Here is a 9354-nt window from a genome sequence, read left to right as displayed (position 1 = left end):
AATTGCAACAGCTACCTCATATCAGCTGCAACTACTGCTCTATTTTAAATGTTTAAAATTTTTTACAAATCTTCATTTTAAAAGTTCCATTCAGATGTGTTTTAACATTGTTAATAATAGGAAGAATATATGTAAAAACACAAAATAAGACACCATTCTTTACTTGTTTTCATGAACATTTTCCACAAATACAGTCCTCTCTCTCTGGATGTATGCTATTAAAATGTGTCTCAGCTGGCATGATGGCTCATGCCTGTAATCCCAGCACTTTGGGAGGCTGAGGCAAGTGGATCACCTGAGGTCAGGAGTTCGAGACTAGCCTGGCCAACATGGTGAAACCCTGTCTCTACTAAAAATACAAAAAATTAGCTGGGTGTAGTGGTGTGTGTCTGTAATCCCAGCCACTCAGGAGGCTGAGACAGGAGAATCGCTTGAATCTGGGAGTCGGAGGTTGCAGTCAGCGGAGATTGTGCCACTGTACTCCAGCCTGGGCAACAAGAACGAAACTCGGTCTTGAAAAAAAAAAAGTGTCTCATGTTTTGAAATAGACTGGATCTGGATCTTAATTTCAGACAGAGAATTTTAGAGCTCAGAACACGGAGTTAGATCCGCCAGTCTGAGCTCTCTTCATTTCGTCAAGGCTGGGACTAGAATTGACCTTTCCTGAGACCCAGTTCAGAGTTCTTTCCCCTTCAGTAAGTTCCAACCAACAAAAAATAAGCATCAGATGATTCTTCCTTCCCCTGTTCCCCCCTTGCCAAAATAAATGTTTCAACATACCTGCTGACAGTACGTGTCAAAAAACTTAAATGCATATTTGTATAGGAGACTGCCAAATGAAATTATACTCTGGTCTAGAGAGTGAAGCAAACTCTGAGCCAGAGACAGAATGGATGAACACATACCCTTAAGAACCCTAAGTGGGGAAGAGTAGAGAGAGAAAAGAAGCTGTAGGAAACAGTACACAAGCTAAGAGTTGCTTATCCTTTTGGAATGTCAGACTTCTCCTCCCCAACTCTCATTTTAACTTAAGAAATCTTAATATTTTTTACACAGAATAATCCTTCACCATTCTGAGTTTTCTCTCAGCATCAATGGGATTCCACATTTGCATAATAATTGTCCTGTAAGCTCAAAGAAGTTAAATTATAAGCCAAATAGTACGTTCCTATCTGCTCAATTTGGCATTGGAGGCCAGATCTTCTAAATCCCAGTTTCCTCACGCAATCACACTACCCCCCAGGGATGTTCCACCTTGGTTATAATTTGAAGTTGGTCTATAAGGTTCAACGCTAACAAAACTGATCTTTTATTTTTTTTGAGATAGAGTCTCACTCTGTCGCCCAGGCTGGAATGCAGTGGCGCAGTCTCCGCTCACTGCAAGCTCCGCCTCCCGGGTTCACGCCATTCTCCTGCCTCAGCCTCCCGAGTAGCTGGGACTACAGGCGCCCGCCACCTCGCCTGGCTAGTTTTTTGTATGTTTTAGTAGAGACGGGGTTTCACCGGGTTAGCCAGGGTGGTCTCGATCTCCCGACCTCGTGATCCGCCCATCTCGGCCTCCCAAAGTGCTGGGATTACAGGCTTGAGCCACCGCGCCCGGCCTAAACTGATTTTTTTAAAAGAAGATCAAGAAGAGACGTGATCATGCTCTACCAATAACACAATATACACAGACATTAATGGACCCACAGTAAATAATCAGTTAAGAAACATAGCTTCCTTATTGATACCATAGTTTTTAAAAATCTCACATTTAGTACTCAGCTGGGTATAATGCTTTATTGGGGAAAATGCAATGAAAAATTACATATGGTTTCTGCGTCTAGAAAATTACAGCCCAAAACATATATAATTGGCAGAAATAAACACAGAAAGAACTGCAAGATGAAATAATACAAACATTAAATCCATTCCTAAATATAAAATTTAAGATCCAACGAGGTATTCTCATTAGCTTCTGACCCAAACCCCAAACCACTGGCCCATCCAGTATTCTAAGTTCTATACTGTAATATATTGAACATTCAGGCAAAACACCATTCCCAGCTTATAAAATTCCAGTTGGAATAATTTACATTTCCAGAGGAATTATCACCTAAGTCCACAGTTTTGAATAGCCAAAGAGTGATAGTTCAAATAAGTTCATATTTACGTTTCTACTAGTTTCTACAGGCGGGTTCTATTCCCCTCAAGGATTTCTTTTTGAGACGGAGTCTTGCTCTGTCGCTCAGGCTGGAGTACAGTGGCAGATCTCAGCTCACTGCAACCTCCGCCTCCTGGGTTCAAGAGATTCTCCTGCCTCAGCCTCTGAAGTAGCTGGGATTACAGGTGCCCAACACCACGCCCAGCTAACTTCTTGTATTTTTTTAGTAGAGACGGGGTTTTACCATGTTCGAGGTCATGCTCTCGAACTCCTGACCTCGTAATTCGCCCGCCTCGGCCTCCCAAAGTGCTAGGGTTACAGGCATAAGCCACCGCACCCGGCCTTTCCCCTCAAGGTTTTTATAAGCTACTTAGAATAGGATATGAAAGGCTAGTTTGTCATAGCTGCAAAATGCATTGAGATAGACAATTAAAATGATTAATGCAAAAATAAAATTCAAAAATCTCTATGGGTTTGAACAATGGACTGAAATAAGATGAAATTTTACATGGGAGCTGTAAAGCTTTCCTTTTTAGATTAAAGATCAATAGTCTCTGACACTAAGTAATGGACGGAGAATGTACTCTGGAGCAGTTGTTCTTGAATGCAGCCTGATTGAATCTTATTTCTTAGCACCTTTCAATGTACTTCTTTGAGTACTGGTGCTATAGATGATGAAAAGCATCATCAGGTCAAAAATCTATTGTCAATAAATATGCAATAATAGAAAAACAGTTAGCAAATCAGTACATTTGCTACAATGAAACAGCAGCTTTTCCCCATTAAAACACAGAATGGATGATGCTCATCTGTTCCACACACTCCCCTGGGAGTATCTACACTTTTCACAAAACCCAGAAATAATTTTCAGAGAAAGAAAGTGCCACAATTATTAACCACTGGTATCTCTTAATACATTGCAATATACATTAAAATGATTCTACTACAGAAGTAACTTTGAATATCTTGACATTTATTAAAGGAAAGATTCAATCACTTGCCAACTCCAGTATGTATTTTCACTATTACTAGGAAAATTACTTTGTGAAAAGTTGGAAAGACTGTAAGTGCCCACCAATACGGGAAAGGTCCAATAAATTATGACGGAGTAATTTTAAATTTTCGAATATTACAGTCATCGAAAGAATAAGCCAGGCTGGTTTATTCTGGTGGCTCACGCCTGTAATCCCAGCACTTTGGGAGGCCAAGGTGCGCCTATCATGTGAGGTCAGGAGTTTGAGACCAGCCTGGCCAACATGGTGAAACCCCATTTCTACTAAAAATAGAAAAAGAAATTGTCCAGTCGTGGTGGCAAGTGCCTGTAATTCCAGCTACTCAGGAGGCTGAGGCAGGTGAATCATTTGAACCCAGGAGGCAGAGGTTGCAGTAAGCCTAGATCATGCCACTGCACTCCAGCCTGGGTGACACAGCGAGATTCTGTCTAAAATAATTTTTTTAATTAAAATATCTTTAAAAAAGAATAAGCTAGACCAGGGGTCCCTAACCCCTGGACCACGGAGTCCGTGGTCTGCTAGGAACCAAGCTGCATAGCAGGAGGTGAGGGGCAGTCAAGTGGGCATTACCACCTGAGACCTGTCTCCCGTCAGATTAGCGGCTGCATTAGATTCTCACGGGAGTGTGAACCCTATTGTGAACTGCATGTGCACAAGATCCAGGCTGCACATTCCTTATGAGAATCTACATAGTGCCTATTAAGGCTGAACCGTTTCATCCTGAAATCATACCCCGATACTGTCTGTGGAAAAACTGTCTTCCATGAAACCAGTCCCTGGTGCCAAAAAGGTTAGGGACTGCTGAGACATACTATATTTTTTGACAGAGGAAAGACATTCTTGATATGAAGTGGAAAAAACAGCAACCTGCAAAAGGATAATCCGGCTGGGCATGGTGGCTCATGCCTATAATCCCAGCACTTTGGGAGGCTGATGTGGGCGTATCATGTGAGGTCAGGAGTTTGAGACCAGCCTGGCCAACATGGTGAAACCCCATTTCTACTAAAAATAGAAAAAGAAATTGTCCAGTCGTGGTGGCAAGTGCCTGTAATTCCAGCTACTCAGGAGGCTGAGGCAGGTGAATCATTTGAACCCAGGAGGCAGAGGTTGCAGTAAGCCTAGATCATGCCACTGCACTCCAGCCTGGGTGACACAGCGAGATTCTGTCTAAAATAATTTTTTTAATTAAAATATCTTTAAAAAAGAATAAGCTAGACCAGGGGTCCCTAACCCCTGGACCACGGAGTCCGTGGTCTGCTAGGAACCAAGCTGCATAGCAGGAGGTGAGGGGCAGTCAAGTGGGCATTACCACCTGAGACCTGTCTCCCGTCAGATTAGCGGCTGCATTAGATTCTCACGGGAGTGTGAACCCTATTGTGAACTGCATGTGCACAAGATCCAGGCTGCACATTCCTTATGAGAATCTACATAGTGCCTATTAAGGCTGAACCGTTTCATCCTGAAATCATACCCCGATACTGTCTGTGGAAAAACTGTCTTCCATGAAACCAGTCCCTGGTGCCAAAAAGGTTAGGGACTGCTGAGACATACTATATTTTTTGACACAGGAAAGACATTCTTGATATGAAGTGGAAAAAACAGCAACCTGCAAAAGGATAATCCAGCTGGGCATGGTGGCTCATGCCTATAATCCCACTGCTTTGGGAGGCTGAGGAGGGAGGATCACTTGAGCCCAGGAGGTGGAGGCAACAGTGAGCTATGATTATGCCACTGGTACTCCAGCCACTGGTACTTCAGCCACTGGTACTCCAGCCTGGTGACAGAGTGAGACCCTGTCTCTTTAAACAACAACAATAACGCATAATCACATTTAAGATTCTGTTTTTGTAAAAACATTATATAAACACGCATACGTGTAGGCATAAGAGCATACCAGTACTTGCACACAATTACAGCTTGTATATGAAGAGAAAAAATTTGGAAGGATGATTATCCCTGTGGAATGGGACAGAGAGTGGAGAAAAACTGTATTTTTTACATCTGTAGATTCCTTGTGGGTTTTTCTCCACAATCAGCTTGTTTACCTAAGTTTAAAATAGAAAAATATGAGGGCTGGGTGCAGTGGCTGATGCCTATAATCCCAACACTTTGGGAGGCCCAAGCAGGAGGATCACTTGAAGCTGAAAATTTGAGACCAGCCTGGGCAACACAGCAAGACCTCATCTCTATAAAAAAAAAATAATAATTGGCCGTAATCCTAGCACTTTGGGAGGCTGAGGCGGGTGGATCACCTGAGGTCAGGGGTTTAAGACCAGCCTAGCCAACAAGGTGAAATCCCGTCTCTACTAAAAATACAAAGATTAGCCAGGCGTGGTGGCGGGCACCTATAATCCCAGCTACTAGGGAGGCTGAGGCAGGATAATTGCTTCAACCCAGGGGGTGGATGTTGCAGTGAACAGAGATTGTTGCACTTCACTCCAGCCTGGGCAAAAGAGCGAAACTCTACCTCAAAATAACTAACTAACAGAATTAGCCAGGCCTGGTGGTGCTTGCCCGTAGTCCCAGCTACTCCAAAGATTGAGGTGGGAGGATTGCTTGCACCCAGGAGTTTGAGGCTTGCAATGAGCTATGATGCTGTCACTGCACTCCAGCTTGGGTGACAGAGCAAGACCTGGCCTCTTAAAAAAGAGAGAGAGAAAAAACACTGGGAATGTATTCAGGGCAACTTGAGTCTATGCTTCCAGAAAAAAAAAAAAAAAAAAAAGAAAAAACAAAACAAAACAAAACAAAAAAGTTAAAAAGGCAAGCAGGACAAAAAAGAAAAAACAAAACAAATTTTACTACTTCTCTTAACTGAATGCCCCACTTCTTAGGACACCAAAATTGAGAGTCATTAGACCAAAATACAGTCATTAAAGATAACAATGAAGACAATGCAGAAGCACATGAAATATTTATAATAGGAGAAAAAATGTTAAGAGAAAAAAGAATACAAATTATATTTATAAAATGATTACAACTATGTAAAAATAGGAATGCAGGCAGCCAAGGTGGTAAATTTATGTTTATCCAAAACCAAAAACAGTGTTCTGGAGTACTTTGATATTTTTCACCACAAAAAGTTGTCAATTTTTTCATTGCTTTATTCAACATAATGAAAGCTTTTAAGATAGTCATCCAAAAATTGGCTAACACAACAAAAATTCCACAAAACAGATTCCAACCAAAGAAAAATCTTTAAGGCAACCAATCAGCACCTAAGGAACTCAATCATCTGGCTTTTTTTTTGAGATGGAGTCTTGCACTGTCACTCAGGCTGGAGTGCAGTGGTACATGCCACCAGCCCAGGCTAATTTTTTTTTTTTTTTATATTTTTAGTAGAGACGGGGTTTCGCTACATTGGTCAGGCTGGTCTCAAACCCGCCTGCCTCAGCCTCCCAAAATGCTGAGATTATAGGTGTGAGCCACTATGCCCAGCCAATCATCTGGCTTTTTGATAGAAGGTATTTCTAGAATTAATAGAGACATAAGATCCAGTACCATTGCCTTGACAGTGGATAGACTGATTTACTCCAGTCAGGTCTACATGGGCAAAGTAAAATAAAACATGGAATGCCATTATCCTGACAGTGGTGCTGGGTGGAAGGAAGGGCAATTAGGCAGATACAGGGACCTGAGACTCAGGTGGTTATTTTCTTCATCTCATCAGTGGGGACTTGGCTTCTTTGATTACATCTTGATGTGCTTGGTTACACTGTATTTTCGTTTATGGATACTGTAGGCTTATTGTATAGCCAGAGTGAATAGGGGCAGGCTATCTGGCCAGTCAACACCTCACATTATCTTCCCCAAACAGCTAATGTTTATTAGAGCAACTAGAGAAGAGAAAAAAGAGTGACTGGACGGAGGAGAAAGAAAGAAAGCGGGAAGGCAAGCTAGCCAGCGTCATTACTTTTAAGTCTGCAATACTTTTTTTTTTTTTTAAGACAGAGTCTCGCTTTGTCATCCAGGCTGGAGTGCGGTGGCACAATCTCCGCTCACTGTAAGCTTCCCCGCACCAGGTTCATGCCATTCTCCTGCCTCAGCCTCCTGAGTAGCTGGGACTACAGGCACCTGCCACTATGCCCGGCTAATTTTTTTGTATTTTTAGTAGAGACTGGGTTTCACCGTGTTCACCAGGATGACCTTGATCTCCTGACCTCGTTATCTGCCCGCCTTGACCTCCCAAAGTGCTGGGATTACAGGCGTGAGTCACCGCACCCGGCCTCAAGTCTGCAATACTTAAAATGCATAGTACATGAGTATCATCTTGTGTTCAGACACTGAGGCTGTGTCTTCAATTGCCTGAAAAAAACAAGAGAGTCACAAAAACATTACCACACATCAGCAAAACACGTTTCACCTTACTCAGCATGCCCTGTTATCTCATCTAAGAGCCAATGTGTCCATATGGCAGCCATCAGCTATCATTTCCACTCGAATGACTTTTGAGATTTTTATTTCAATCTGCCTCAGTTATACATCTGTCACTAATTGCCACTCATTTCCTCCTTGATAATCAAAGTTCCAAAGATCTCACCTTAACACAGGCTTCTGAAATGGTTTTCTCATATCTAATAGTTGACTTTATTACATCAAAAAGGAGAATAATGCAGCTCTGACCGCTGCTTTCTTGATTTCCTGAGGAATTACAAGTAGCAGAGAGGACAAAAATTAGTCTTCTACCTACCAGAAAAGAACTTACAAGATCTGATTTCCTGCTTCGTAGGCATGTACCCTGGAGCAAATGACAACCTCATGTATAAGATGGCTAATAAACTTGCACTGTAGTCTGTCTGGAATTGATCTGAATGGCTAAGAAAACATATAAACACATACATAATCACATACATATATGTAGTTTGAAACACTAGATGTAAATATCATAATAGTACCATTATTTGTAGTTGTAAGTATTAAGCTCCAATTCTGACTGTGGGATGTCAGAAAACTGTGACACCCTATGTGAGGAAAAGGGTGGCAATTATCCATGAGCTCTTTACCTTGCTTGTCCTTTACTTTTCTATTTTACTTGGGAAGCCTGTAACCGTCATGGCAAAACACAATGTTGCAGATCCAACTTCTCCCGAAGCTCAGAAATTACCTGCAGAAAATAAATATTAACTATGGTTTTCTGCTTATTCATAGTGGGTAGGCACAGTCCAGTTTCTCAACCATGACAATCTTGTGAAAGACTGAGGAAGAAAAAATTTTAAATGTTGGACATTTTGAAAAATAGAGTTGTGAGAATAGTTAATGCAATGTCATAGAACGTTATACCCAAAATTTCAGAATTCTGTGAGGTACTACACAGAAAGAGTAAATGTAACTCATAGCAGCTTATGTAGATCAATGAATCTGTTGAATAGCTCCATTCTCTCCTCTGAATGCTATCCGGATTAGTTAGTATTCTCAGTCTGGGGACAGAGAAGAGCAATTGGCACTTATTAACTTAAGTTGCTTTATCTAGGTGTGACGGGATATAAGAGCATACCTCAAGTGCATCCATGGCTGTTATGGAATGAAGAATGAACTTTATTATCACAGGTAAATCCTCCGATCTAATAGATGACAACTTATCCATCACCAACTGGCAAACCTAAAAATTAAAAGCACAAAAACTTAATAAGTTTTAATGTCACTACCTCAACTTTGTACTGAACTGTTAGGTAACATTAGAAAAAAATCACTTCTCTTACTCCATTTTCCCACTTATAATTTAGGGGGAAAAAAATTTTAGATTTTTCCCCAAAATAGAATCTTTCAGTTGTTAATACCACAGCTTCATCAAAAACAGACAGGTAATAAATGTGAAACAGAGCTATTATCTTACATTCAGAGCCAAAATTCTCAACTGGCTACAGTAAGGCATAAAAAGTATTATTCCTATGGGAAGCAGGTATGATTCAGACAATATAGAAAATTTCCACTCAAAACTTTGCTTAAAAACAGATCTGTGAATCTATCACAGAATAGCATCTGAAACTCATTGAGAAAAATTAAAAAAAAAAAAAGAGAGAGAGAGAGAGATCAAATGTGATTCACTATGGTTTCAAAATGAAATACTCATTACACAAGATTTCTCCCAAGGCAATGACTGACTAACACTTGTTCCAGGAGGTTGGAAAGCTGAGACTGCACCACTGCACTCCTGCCTGGGTGACAAACGTGGTGGTGAACACTGTAATCCCAGGTACT

The 9354-nt window shown here is 41.2% G+C and overlaps 1 pseudogene; it reads right to left on the bottom strand.

The window, feature by feature from the left end:
* Window positions 1-667: 667 nt before the first annotated feature.
* Window positions 668-8740, bottom strand: LOC105519067 (annotated as a pseudogene).
* Between the last annotated feature and the right edge of the window lie 614 nt (window positions 8741-9354).

This window comes from Colobus angolensis, unplaced genomic scaffold (genome assembly GCF_000951035.1).
Source record: "Colobus angolensis palliatus isolate OR3802 unplaced genomic scaffold, Cang.pa_1.0 Scaffold34, whole genome shotgun sequence".
Taxonomy (NCBI): domain Eukaryota; kingdom Metazoa; phylum Chordata; class Mammalia; order Primates; family Cercopithecidae; genus Colobus; species Colobus angolensis.
The sequence above is the reverse complement of the archived record's forward strand: the minus strand, read 5'-3'. Positions and strand labels throughout refer to the sequence as shown.